This window comes from Peromyscus eremicus, chromosome 15 (assembly GCF_949786415.1).
Source record: "Peromyscus eremicus chromosome 15, PerEre_H2_v1, whole genome shotgun sequence".
NCBI classification, from domain to species: Eukaryota; Metazoa; Chordata; class Mammalia; order Rodentia; family Cricetidae; genus Peromyscus; species Peromyscus eremicus.
In genome coordinates this window covers 59474372-59488141 of record NC_081431.1, presented here as the reverse complement: position 1 = coordinate 59488141, position 13770 = coordinate 59474372, and the positions used below count along the sequence as shown (strand labels likewise).

Sequence of the window (13770 nt, the reverse complement as noted above, 5' to 3'; positions counted from 1 at the left end):
TCTCTTTGAGTTCCAGCCTGGTCTACAGAGTGAGTTCCAGGACAGGCTCCAAAGCTACACAGAGAAAACCTGTGTTGAAAAAAAACTAACTAACTAACTAACTAACTAACTAAATAAATAAATAAATAAATAAATAAATAAAAATTTTTTAAAAAAGAAAGAAAAGTTTTAAAGAGTCAAAATAAAACCAAAGAATTATGAGATTAGTGGCAATAGAATAGTTTCTTAATTTTGGTTTTTCTTCTGTCCCATATTAGGTGGCTCTTCTGACATGATACAGAGATTTTGCATTTTTTTTAAACAAGAGTGCTTGGGTTCAGAGAAGGAGAGAGCCACACTCCGACTCCAAAGCCAGCTTTAATTTTTAATTGAACTGGGACTACATAAAGACCATTTGTGTTATGTGTCTGTAGAGAAAAGCAGAAACAAACATTTAGGAAGACTTAAGAAATTTTATCCTGTTAGATATGTGATATACCAATAGGTCAATTTACTCTTTTTCTTGGGACATTTTTTTCTGGATGATTTGTCCTTTTTCTTCAGATGTCTCATTTGTCCAGTGGTCTTCAGATTCCTTAGCCTTCATTCTCCTGAAAGACAAAAACAAAACCCTTCTCCAACCCTAACTTTGGGGAGGTTCCAAATCTAATTTCGATTTAAGGTTTCTCCTGATTTTTTTTGTTCTCTCTTCTATAGCTGTTCTATCATCCAGAGCAGTATGGTTTTTTACAACAGGTATTAGATTCTTTAATTGCTCTGGGAAGGAGTTTCTTCTATGATGACAGGAAAGGACTGAACAGAATTGGACATGGGGGCCTGTGAGAGACCCCTCAGGGAGTTTCCCGATGCCAAAAGCAAAGCATTACCTTGTCTGTCCCTTGTTGATCTACATTCCTTAGTCCAGTGTCTGCCTTTGCCACACCTTCTGCATAATCCAGAAGGGAGGGGCCTTCTGTTGGCATTATTCCTTGAAAAAACATTGTTTCTAAGAATGCCCTGTTTATAATCCCTTTTTAGGTGACCTTGTTTACCACAATTAAAACATTTACTATTAATTACTATTTTTCTTCAAACCTCTGGAAATCACCTCTCCTATCCAAGTATCATCATGGTCATAAGATTCAATATTCATTGTATCTCGGATTCATTGCTCCAAGGGTGCTGATCTTGTCTTTAATGGCCTAATTATCCTTTTACATTGCGCATTAGCATTTTCAAAAGCCAGAGATTCAATTATTATCTGTCTACCTTCTGAATTTGGTATCATTCTATTTACTGCTGAAGTCAATCTTTGTAAGAAATCAGTGAAGGTTTCTTTTAGGCCCTGTATAACTTTTGTAAATGACTCAATTTTCTTTCCTACTTCTTCAATTCTGTCCCAAGCATTCAAGGCTGCATTCAGCATAAAGTTAGGGTGTGGTCATCATGTAAGGATTGTCTTTGTATATCAGCATCATCACCTTCTCCAAGAAGTTGATCTTGGGAGATTTCCATACCTCTAGTCCTACTTCATTGTTCAGTGGTCTTAGCTTCATCCTTCCACCAGGTCCTGCATGCAGCATGATCACACAATCTATGCGCATGCGTGGCGCAGCTCCACAAACCCATATGCACATGTGCAGGGGAATCCATAAGCAGCACATCACAGACTCCTCCCCCTTCTTCTTCTCCTCCCCACCTTCTCTCTCTACACACATCTTCTACAGGCCTGGTCATGCTTTCTTCTGTCCCTCTCTTCTCCTAATAAAGCTTTGATATGGGGTTTTGTCGTGCCTTGTGGCCTTTCTCGCACGGTAACAATGCTGCTTAATGAATAACACAGTGCCGTTGCATTAAAACCAACACCAGTTCCAGGGGATCTGACACCTTCATACAGACATATATGCGGGTAAAACACCCATGCATATAAAATAAGAATAAATAAATCATAAAAGACAAAGAGAGAGTTCCTGTTTCCTCACACCTTATATACCTTTCTCTGCCCTGCCAGATTACTTCCTGGGATTAAAGGTGTGTGTGCTTCCCAAGCAAAGGCATGAGATCTCAAGTGCTGGGATTAAAGGTGTGTGCCATCTCTGCCTGACCTCTATGTCTAATCTAGTGGCTGGCTCTGTCCTCTGATCCTCAGGCAAGTTTTTTACGGTACACAATATATCACCACAGTGAAGTTCAAGTTATAGACAGTAAGTGGAGGGAGAAAACAGTCTGACAAAAGTTTCTAAATCTTTCTTAAGATTATACTTCCAAATTTGTACCTTTAACTCAATCCTTGAAATTCTCACTCTGTACTACCCCGACTCCAGAATATCCTTCAGCTTCACAGTGTGCCCTTTCTCTGTCTTATCTGGGGGCGGGGGGGGGGGGGGGGAGTTCTTCTGGGATCCTCTCCTGTACCTCACTTCTTGCCTATCTACCTTCTTTCCTAAGATGGAAAAAGGGGGCAGGGGGACTCATGTTGTCCAGGCTATCCCCAGACTATATAGGCTGATCTTGAATTTCTGATCCTCCTGCCTCTGTCTCCCAAGTGCTGGGATTATAGAAATGCAAACAGCAGGTTTATGTGGTGCTGTGGATGAAATCTACAATCCTGTGTCTGCTAGGCTACTACTCAACCAACTGAGCCACATCTCCAATCCTCCAGTCCTGAAATGTTATCTGTTTTCATAATGTTGGGTACTAGGTACCAATGACTCCCCCTCTCTGCCACCACTGGTGATTAAATTACTTAGGAGCTCTCATGTGCTGGGCAAGCAAACAGGCCCTACTTTAAGCTATATTCCCAGTGCCTCCTTTTTTTGTTTTTCTTTTTAATTTTGAGAGTCACCCTAAATTCCCCAGGCTGGTCTTGAGTTTAGGACTCTTTTATCTCACATCCAGAGTAACGAGGATTACAGACTGCTTCTCCCAGGCCAATCAGTTTACTCAACATGCCTACACACACACACACACACACACACACACACACACACACACACACACACACACACGCTACCCCAGGCCTGTCCTGTTTTTTTTCCATCTGAACTAATGGTACCGCTGGCAACCCGGTGATTCAAGGCAAAAGCATAACCACTATCCTGCCTCTTCCCGTCTGGTTCATGTAGTGATCGGCATTGTTCTGACTCCAAAGCTATATTCCAGCCCATCCCTTTCTCTGTTGTCTCCCTTCCCATCCTAGCCAGGCTGGACCAGCTCTCTCACTGCGTCTCACGCCACCTGCTTACCCCCACATGACTTTGATATTTGTTCCAGAAAGATAACCCTGAAATCCAGTAAATAATTTCATTATTTGCTTCAGGAACTTTTTGGAGATAATTGACCTGAAAACATGCTGTTATAAGCAGCTGCCTTCTCCAGATGATAGTTTGTTTAACTGGAAAAACCAATAACTTATCAAATAATTTGTTTATACTTCATGATTCTCCCCTCACTGCGTCTTCTTTTTTTCTTTTTCTTTCTTTATTTTTGAGACAAGGTCTCTCTATGGAGGTCCTAGAGTTTGCAATATGGACCAGGCTGGCCTTGAACTTCCTGAGATCCTCCTGCCTCCACCTGCAGAGTGATGGTATCAGAGGTGCGCACCACCACAGCCAGCTCTCACTGTCTATTACCCCAACCAAACCTCATCCTTTATAAAGCAGGCTCCTCGTCATCGTCTGATGGGAGCAAAAACATCCCCAGAAGTCAGCCACAGTGAGTTCTTTGTCGGGTTCTGGTTTGTTTTAGTCTTTTCCTGCTCCCCTGCAGAAGGTAAGCTCTGTGAAAGGGGGATCTTGTCTCCCCTGTGCCCCATTTAATTTCTAGTGTCTGCAGTAGATGCTTAAAAGATAATTCCCCAGGGGTTAGAGAGATGGCTTAGTGGTTAAGAGCACTGGCTGCTCTTGAAGCAGACCTGGGTTCCATTCCCAGCACCCACATGGTGGTTCATAACTATCTATAACTCTAGTTCCAAAAGATCTGGCACTGTCTCTTGGCCTCCATGGGCACTGCATGCAAAACATTCAGGCAAAACACTCATACACAGAAAATAAATGAAATATGCAGGCTAAATACTCATATACATAAAATAAAATAAGTGAAATTTTAAAATAAAGAAGTACCCAGTCTCGCTGAGCTGTGGTGGCGCATGCCTTTAATCCCAGCACTCGGGAGGCAGAGCCAGGCGGATCTCTGTGAGTTGGAAGCTAGCTTGGTCTACAGAGCGAGTTCTATGACAGGCTCCAAAGCTACACAGAGAAACTCTGTCTCGAAAAAAATTAAAAAATAAAAAAAATAAAAAAATAAAATAAAATAAAAAAGTACCAGCTGGGCGGTGGTGGCGCACGCCTTTAATCCCAGCACTCGGGAGGCAGAGCCAGGCAGATTTCTGTGAGTTCGAGGCCAGCCTGGACTACCAAGTGAGTCCCAGGAAAGGCACAAAGCTACACAGAGAAACCCTGTCTCGAAAAACCAAAAAAAAAAAAGTACCTAGTCTGGAAAGATGGCTTATCAGTTGAAGTACTTACTACTTTTACCAGAGGACCATCGTTCAAATCTACATCCGGTGGCTGCAAGGGATCTAACATCCCCTTCTGGCCTCTGTGGGCACCTGCATACACATGCACATCCTCCATGCTCACACAAATAAAGTAAAACAACACTTTAAAAAGTACTTACTCAAGTGATGACATAGGTTGGCAGGATGTCTTACTACCATTCAGGCTGGTCCGGAACTCACTGTGTAGCCAGGTTAGTCTCAAACTTGAGGCAATCCTTCTGCCTCTCAAGAGCTAGATGTGAGTCACACATCCAGCCTGTTCTAACGTGTTTCTATGCTTGGTTGATTTGCTTTGGTTTTTTGAGACAGGGGTGTCTTGTGGCCCAGACTGGTCTCAAATTCTCTATGTAGCCAAAAATGACCTTGAAACCCTGGTCCTTCTAAGACATTGCAAGTTTATAGGTCATAGTTTAGCAACCTAGGACACCATGTGGTTTGGACTATTCCCCTGTTGTAAGAATTCACTTGGCAACTTTGCATTCCCACCTGCATGTATTATACACACATGTCCCCTGTCCTGACAATATATTTAACAACTTAGGACCCTTGCCTGCGTTGGGCAGCACTCTGAACAATGGCCTAAATTTCTCTGCTCCTCAGCTCTCCTAATGTTAATCCCAAAGATGCAAGGAGAAAAATCATTGACCTCAATCTTTTGGCCAAATTAATTAAAGCAAGCAATTAATTAAAGCAAGCTTTTTTATTCGTGTACACAGGCTGCCTCTCCCGAAGACAGGGTTCAAGAGGTTAGCCTTGGACGTGAGGAAAACAAGGCTTATGTAGCTCAGGGGTAAGGGGGCTTCCAAACGGGGAATTTGGCAGGAAAACAGGCAGAGTTACAGCAGCAGACCATAATAAGGTGGTCATAACAACAGGTGGTCATACAACCTTTTGAAACAAAAGTAGGGTGCAAGATGGTCATAACAACTGTTTGAAGCTAAGACATGGTTGCCGTTTCCTGGAACAGGCAGTGCAGAACCTTGTGTAGTTAAGGTTACAGGTGGGGCATAGTCCAATCCTTGAGAAACAGATTCAGTCATAAACAGGAATGGACCTCGTGTGTCTTTACTATAAAAGGGCTTTAAAAAAAAAAAAAAAAGATAGCTTTCAAGCCTAAGACAGACGTATTGGTAGCAAGGGGGCTGATCTTGCCTGAACTAGTTTTGGGCGCATTCACAAGGCAAACTGTGACCATTTGGTGAACTTTTGGGGAGACTCTTCTGTTCACCATCTTATAACTATGCATAAGAGGTATAAGATAATTTTTAAAAACTGTGCATCGATGATTCTTTTCAAAAGATGCAGCATGGGAGCCGGGCGTTGGTGGCGCACGCCTTTAATCCCAGCACTCGGGAGGTAGAGCCAGGCGGATCTCTGTGAGTTCGAGGCCAGCCTGGTCTACCAAGTGAGTTCCAGGAAAAGGCGCAAAGCTACACAGAGAAACCCTGTCTCGAAAAACCAAAAAAAAAAAAGATGCATCATGGGAACAGGCATATGCTGTCAATCAAAATAGAGACCTGCTCTATTTTGCTTCTTAGCAGCTTAACCCCTCGTTCCCTAAGCACCTCTGAATGACCGCCATAGCTTAGCCGCCTGCACTACCGTGCTGCTTTTGAATAGTTTCCTTAATGCTTTGCAATCTGTGTCCAGCTTTATTTCATTCCAGTTTTACCGCATGTGCTGCTGAGGTAAGTGCTTGCCTTTATTTCAGTTATATGAACAAGATGTCATGATACTGGAAACACCCAATCCAGACCCGAGCGACCACCATTAACACTCCACTCCCGTCCTCCCAAATTCTGGGATCACAGGCATGGACCGCCTCTCCACTTTCCAGCGTGCTTTGCACGCAGCTAGCACTTAAAATATAGTGGTGGACTTGGACGACTCAAGGATGGATGTTCTCTTTTAACACCTCTGCTGGAAGCCGGAGGGTTAAATCCAGAGAAGTTCTGAATGACTTCGTCAGGGCCAGTTTCCTGGAAAGTGATGAAACAGAAAGCAAACAGAGGAACAGAAAAGGAGTAAGAATGGAGTTTCTGTCTGGGTTTGCCCTGCCAGCTTCTAGCACGTGTCCAGTCCTCCTCTGTGTCAGTCTGGAAGGAAGCGTCATGTAGGTTGGGTTAGACTGGGCAGCCCCACCCAGTGGGGCTCAATTGATGATACCAGGTCATCTTACTACTAAGGGAACATTTCTAGAGAGGAGAGTTACAGGAGCTCTGTTGTCTGCCTTACAAGGATGGAAACCACCACCTCCCCACTTGGCTTGGGTCTGTGCTGGTGACTAACACGTGACCTTTTGACCTCTGGAGGCCAGGATTTCTAACTTAAGAATGCTAAGGACACCACTCCAGTCACATTTCTCCATACCTCAGACCACACGAATGCCCCAAACCCTCTCCCCAGGGAGACATATTTGAAACTTGGAAGCTCCTGCTTCCTGGTGTGGCTGCTCGCGAATAAAGTCCTTTGCAAAACTTGGTGTCTCAGTGATTGGTACGTGTTTGGTGGGCAAAATGGGCCACACTGAGTAACTCTTAGAAAACCATATACACCAGCTCTGGGGTGTTACTAACACCCACAATCCTTTCCTGGTCCCTAGAAAAACAAACAGCTCTCTGCTTTCCATGTGACAGTCAGCTCTCAGTCTTCCAATTGGAAGACCCAACCCATGCCACCCTGTAACACAGATGGGTGAGCCTTACACACACACACACACACACACACACACACACACACACACACACACTTCTAAAATGCCTCCAATTTATCCCTCACATCTTAGTCACCATGAGGAACTAAAGGCTGATCATTCTTACTCTAGAGCCTTGGCCTGTGCCTGTGTTCTCTCTCTCTCTCTCTCTCTCTCTCTCTCTCTCTCTCTCTCCAACCCCTCCCACATTAACTTTGTAGACCAGGCTGGCCTCGAACTCACAGAGATCCATCTGCCTCTGCCTCCTGAGGACTGGGATTAAAGGCCTGTGTCCCCATGCCCGGCAACTATGTGCAATTTTTTTAAAAAATAGATTTATTGATTTTGTGAGTGTTTTGCCTGCATGTGTGTGCACCACACACATACGCCTGGTGCCCACAGAGGTCGGAGAAGAGTGTTGGATTCCCTGAAACTTATGAAGGTTTGTGAGCCTGGGTGCTGGGATTTGAACTTGGGTCCTCTGCACGAGCAGCAAGTGCTTTTAACCACTGTGCCATTTCCCCAGCCCCTTGTGTCCTGATTTCACGCTCAGGTAATAATAAGCTGCACGTCTTTGCTGCTCCACTTGAAAGGGCCGGCCGCCTGCATCTCAGAAGACACCACAGACACCCACGTGCACACACGTAACACGGGGGCCGCCTTTCTCCTTCGTTCTCCCCCATCCCTTCCTACCCACCTGAAAAGGCAGCTGATTGAAGGCCGACAGGAAGGAGGTGAAGAAAGCCTCCCCTCCCAGAAGCCTGAGCACTGTAGGAAACGCTGCCTCTGGCTGGGGGGCCTTTCACTTCCACCCCAGCCAAGCGTAGAGCGCCCCACCCCCACCCCCTAACTTTTTAAAACCCTCTTTCCTGTCTGGAGGAAACCTAGATCCCCATCCTGGGAGGGACCGGCGACAATTAACAAAGGCACCATGGAGTAAAGACAATTAACAATCCAGAGAAGAGGGGAGAGAGAGGCTTTGTTCTGGTCTCCATGGCAACGGGGGAGGGGGGCGGCAGGGGAGGAGGAGGAGTAGGGGCCATCCAGAGAGGCTGATCCTTTCACTTTCTTTTCAACCCTCCCTTCTTCTCACACCACTTTGGGTGTCTGCCAGGGAGACCGGGAGATCCTGGAGCGAACAAGGGCTAGGACTGGCCAAGTCTCAAGAGATCTGAGGAGAGTGACTCTAAGGCTGGATCCCTAAGAGCCCCCTGGGGAGTTAGGGAAGGCCAAACCAAGGCAACCACAGAGCCCTTCCCCTGAAGGGCTCACTCTGTCCTGAGAACTGCACCCAAATCTACTCTCTGGATGGACAGCGCCTGGTCACGGCCAGCTTGACGGTCCTGGCTTCCTTCTTGGTTGGAGGATGAGGCAGTGGAGCATGGGGGGCAGGCAGGTACAGAGCTTGCAGGGCCCAGAGCAAAAGGAAGGGTAGAGCCGTTGCATCAGGAATGGGGCTTTGAATGGTGACAGCAAAGTGTTAATCAAAGTGTTAATCAAAGGCTCACTAAGGTTTCCCAGCCAACTCTCCAGGAGGCTGCCTGGGGCCTGAGCTCTCTTGGCCTGCTTGCATTCTGTTTTGACATCTCACTCGGGTCCTACAGTTCCCTCACTAATTTCTGTCACGAGGGTGGACGGGATCCCTTCCTTCCCACTGAAGACCCTGACACTTCTCTGCATTCTTGCAGGGCGAGTCTTCTCACACTCTTTTTTCTGGTCATACCTGCTTGCCCTGCACCTCTGCTTGGTCGCAAATGTCCTCAGCCACACTCACCCTGGCCCCCACACTCACCCTGGCCCCCACACTCTCCTGAGTATTTCACCGGTCCACTCACAGGGGCCCTCCAGATGTCAGCCTCTGCACCAGCTTCGAGGACACCAACCATGAAAGGTCGAGAAGGCCAACGGACTCATCAAACGACAGCTCCCCAAGCTCGCCATTGAACTCAGGTTATCTTGGCCCTTCCTTCTGCCCATTGCCCTTACCCGTCTCCGGACCACCCCACGCTCTCCTACAGGTTTGAGCCCTTCTGAGCTCCTTTACAGAAGGCCCTTCCTCCTCAATCACCACCTCCCAGCCCAAACTCCCCCACTGGCCAGGTACCTCCCCTACCTCTCTCTTCTGAGGTCTCCGTCTCTGTCTCCGTCTTCGTTCATACTGTGATCCTCACCACCCCCCTCAGCTGCCAAGCTCCTGGGACATCCATGCTGGTACCATCTCTCCAGGCTCTAGCGGGCACCTGTTCAGCAGCTGGGACCCTCCACCCTCCGGTTTTCCAAGATGTCCCACTAAAGGGCCTATCTGCTCTTCTGCTCTGTACATTCATCTTTACAGTACAACTAGGGCAGATGTTAATGATCTATTTTTTCCCTAGAAACTTGTCTTCTTTGCTTCCTCAAGAAACAGATGGATGACAATTAACTGGATGTTCCTCCACTCACACCTCCTGCTGAATGTGAGCTCACCAATTCCCGACTCCTCTTCCCCACTTCTCCCTATGCCCGCAGGAAGTAGTCAGACTTGAACTGGCATCCCTACACCCGAAGAGTCTAGAATGTTTGGGTGGGAGCTCCACCTCAACCCCTGGCACCCTGGCATCCCTATACCCAAAGAGTCTGGGGTGTTTGGAAGGAGTCTAGTGGAAGATCCACCTTAACTCCCCTCCCCATCTCTTTCCCTAAACCCGCCCCTTCAAAGCCCACCAAACACAGCTCCTCCCCCAGAGGGGCTCAAGACCACGCCCACAGGGTATATAAGCGGCTTCCCCGAAAAACAGACTGGTGGTTTTTCTGGTCTCACGTCCCAGTCTCCTCTCTGAGGGACTGGGGAATCACCTGAGAATGCTTTACCCATTAAACCTAGGCTTTTCCTGATTCCGTCTGATTCGGTTTGCTGCGTCAGCGGAGAGGCCTTCAGGGTGAAAAAACTTACCACTTAAGTCTGAGCGAGGGGCCTAGATGGGACACTACTTTGGGGCAGGTCTCTTCTCCATTGATGGGACCAATATGGAGTCCATCCTGATCTCACACTTGTGGTGATCTTCCTGCTTCTATTTCGAGAGTGCCAGAAGTACAGGTGTGAGCCGCCGTTCCAAGTTGGCCCCTTGGGTTTCTGTCTCCTCAACCACCGAGGAGCCTGAACAACACAATCCTTGGCCGACCTCCCTCAGGAGAGTCTGTGCTTCTTCTCCAAGGCGAAAAGAATTTTCACTACTGGTCATGCGCTAACGTGCTTGTGGTCTGAGTGTTTGTGCACCCACCCCACCCCCCTTCGACCCCCAACTTCACACGCTGGATGCTGCAAGTGGATAGCGCACGTGCGGAGGCAGGGACTTTGGTGGCTGACTGTGTTGTGAGGATTGAGCCATCGTGAATGGGCACCCTGGTTAAAGAGTCTTCCAAGTGTCTCTTTGCCCCGCCCCCCCCGCCCCCCCCCCCCCCACGATGTCAGGACACACAGAAGACGCCGTCTTTGAGGAATGAACCCTTACTGGATTCCTACTTTGCCGCTACCTAGATGTTGGATTTCCTTCCCATCTTTCAGAATTGCATACAATGAAGTTTGTTGTTGTTTGTTTGTTTGTTTGTTTTTTAAGACAGGGTTTCTTTTCTTCTCTGTATAGCCCTGTTTGTCCTGGAAGACAACTGTCTCTGTAGACCAGGCTGGCCTCAAACTCAAGAATTTTTGTTGTTTATAAATTACCTAGTCTGCAGAATTTTTTCCCAGCATCCCAGACAGATTGACACATCTGCTTTAGAACAAGAGAAAAAACTCATTCATAAGAATGATATGTTCCATCCGGGCGGTGGTGGCACACGCCTTTAATCCCAGCACTCAGGAGGCAGAGGCAGGTGGATCTCTGAGTCTGAGGTCAGCCTGGTCTATAGAGTGAGTTACAGGACAGCCAGGGCTACACAGAGAAACCCTGTCTTGAAAAAAAAACTAAAAAAAAAAAAAAAAAAGGTATTTTCTAATGGCCAGTGGTGACCAGGCCCACTGGAGAAGAGAATGAGGTATGATCCCCAAACTGTGGAGATCATATTTCCTCAGAAGGCACCTTGGGCCTTGTGAGATATTTCTATTCAGAGAAGTTTCTTGACAATCCAAGGCCACCAGTCCTGACCTCATGGACACAGTAAGAGAACTATGGCCAGGACCTTCTCTGCTGTCTGCAGTTTTAACATCATAAGGGAAGATGGGTTAGGACACCATGGCCTTGAGCCTCTAAGGGCCTCTGCCATGTGGGCCCAAGTGAAATGAATAAAATGTATCAAAAACTAAAACCAGAGACTGAAAGTCAATTGCATCAGAACCTCAAATCATTCCAGGCACAGTGGCACATACCTTTAATCCCATACCTCAGGAAGCAGAAGCAGAAAGATCTCTGTGAGTTCAAGGCCAGTCTGCTCTACATAGCAAGTTCCAGGACAGCCAGGACAGTCTACATATCTAGACACTGACTCTCAAGTGCTGGGATTAAAGGCGTGTGCTACCACGCAGGCAGGGGTTTGCAGGAGTGATTTAGTTAAAATATGGTCATCAGAGCAAGCCTACATTACTTCAGTTTGGATCCAGAACCACAGAGGAGGCTGATACTGTAGAGAGTCAGAGGGCCATCCTCAAGTGCTAGAGAGAACCCGAGACACATCCTCCCTCAGAGCCTCGGAAGGAACCAGTGTCCCTCTCCCCTGGACCATGATTTCCAGCCTCCGGAGCTGGGAGTCAACTAACCTGTGCAAGCTCCTCACCCTGTGGTGCCTTGTTCAGGGAGCCTTGGCAAATCCTTAGAGATGCTCAGAGGCTCCTGACTGTGTGAGTGGGCTGCCTGCACCCAGGCTTTGTCGGAGGGAGCCTGGGCTTGTGGACTTGCAATGCCGCATTACATTAACATCAAAGGAAATCGATCTATTACTCTGTTACTCTCCCCTGTAGCCCGGTCTTTTGATATATACGTATACATACACACACATGTGCATACATACATTTTTTCCCTTCCTTCTTTACTTTTGTTTCTTGAGACAGCGTCTCATGGGGCCCAGTTTAGCCAGGAACTCGACTTGTGACTGAAGATGACCACGAGCTCATCTTCCTGCCTCTACCTCCCAAGTGCTCGGCTTATAGATAGATGTGTGTCACCACACCTGCTGGAGATTTCCTGGCTTCTGCTAGCCTTTTAATGCGTTTTATTGTTTTCATCTCTTTAGTCTTTTATTGTTCGGGTTTTAATGATTTTACTTATCTCTGACGTTCTTAATCTGTTTTGTCTTTCTTCTAGCTATTTCATGTGTTTCCTTTTATCTCATCTTATCTTTTAGATTTATTGTTATTATATTATCTCTTTTCTCACGGTCTTTTATTTCTAACCCTTGCCTTATCATGTCTTTGTTCTATCTTTTAATTTCTTTTTTAGTCTATTTGGCTTATTTTTAGTTCCTTCTTTATTACCAGCTGACCCCTCTCCCCTTTAACTGTTCTTAACCATCTTTTTATTTCTTTCTAGTTTATCTTTTTATTGTCTGTTGTATTATCTTCCATTCTTAACTGTTTTCAATTCTCTCGGCTTATTAAATGTGGAGGATGGAAACACAGCCCTCGGGAGAAGCTTCTAGGCTAGCCCAGATGCCATAGGGGCAAAACTGCATGCAATCTGCTTTTCCCAGCTGCCTCTGCAGAAACCCCTAGTACCTCATTGGCCTCAAAGCTGGCCTCTCCCTCCTGTGAGACCTAGACTGTGTAACACAGGACATGAAGGGAGAAAATTCCCTCAGGAAGACCTAGGCTTGCTTATAGTGCTGCACAGTAGAATTGATACGTGGACACTGGGCACAATACATGCCGGTAATCTCCATGAGAGGTAGAGACAGAAGGATCAGGAGTTCAAGACCCACCAATCTCAGGCAATACGTTGTCTCAAAAACACAAACAAAACCCTGTCAATACTGGTCATGACTCACGCCTAAAATCTCAGTATTTGGGAAACTGAGGCAGGATGAAGATGGCAGCAAATTGGAGTCCAGCCTGCTGTACATAGTGCAGGTTAGCTCAGGCTACCGAGAGATCCTGTTCCTAAACTGAACAAATATCTGTTAAATTGGCCCAGCTCTCTCTCTCCTATCACAAGCCATCAAAGGGCTCAGTATCTGAGGGCCTAGACTGTAGCTTGGTGGTGGGACATTTGCCTGGCAAGTGTGAGACCCTGGATTCGGTCTCAAGCAGTGCAAAATAATAAACAGTTACAGTCTAGTAAAAACTTATGTACCTGATTACATTACCAACGCTTTGCCTTTCTTCCTTTCTTCTAGGCAAGATTGTGTGTGTGTGTGTGTGTGTGTGTGTGTGTGTGTGTGTGTGTGTTGGGGTGGGGGGTTGTATCAAATACTGCTGGTCGTCGCCGGTATCAATTTTTCCCTTCTTATAAGCAATATAAGTTTAGCTAAGAAAATGACTACCAATTAGAAGATTGCATTACTTAGAAGATTGCATTACTCAGCCCTTCCTTGCTGCTGAGGACGGGCGAATGCCTGGAATCTGCCCTAGGCA

General features: G+C 46.5%; 2 long non-coding RNA genes across 2 annotated transcripts; one reads left to right on the top strand and one right to left on the bottom strand.

Moving 5' to 3' along the window:
• Nucleotides 1-338: 338 nt before the first annotated feature.
• Nucleotides 339-8066, bottom strand: LOC131925639 (uncharacterized). The gene is made up of 2 exons (XR_009383316.1): nucleotides 7927-8066; nucleotides 339-590 (listed from the first exon to the last, which is right to left on the bottom strand). It is a non-coding gene; the product is annotated as an uncharacterized LOC131925639 (long non-coding RNA).
• A 932-nt stretch (nucleotides 8067-8998) lies between these two features.
• On the top strand, nucleotides 8999-10536 carry LOC131925175 (uncharacterized). Its single transcript, XR_009383168.1, has 3 exons — nucleotides 8999-9179; nucleotides 9605-9685; nucleotides 10290-10536. It is a non-coding gene; the product is annotated as an uncharacterized LOC131925175 (long non-coding RNA).
• The last annotated feature ends 3234 nt before the right edge of the window (nucleotides 10537-13770 follow it).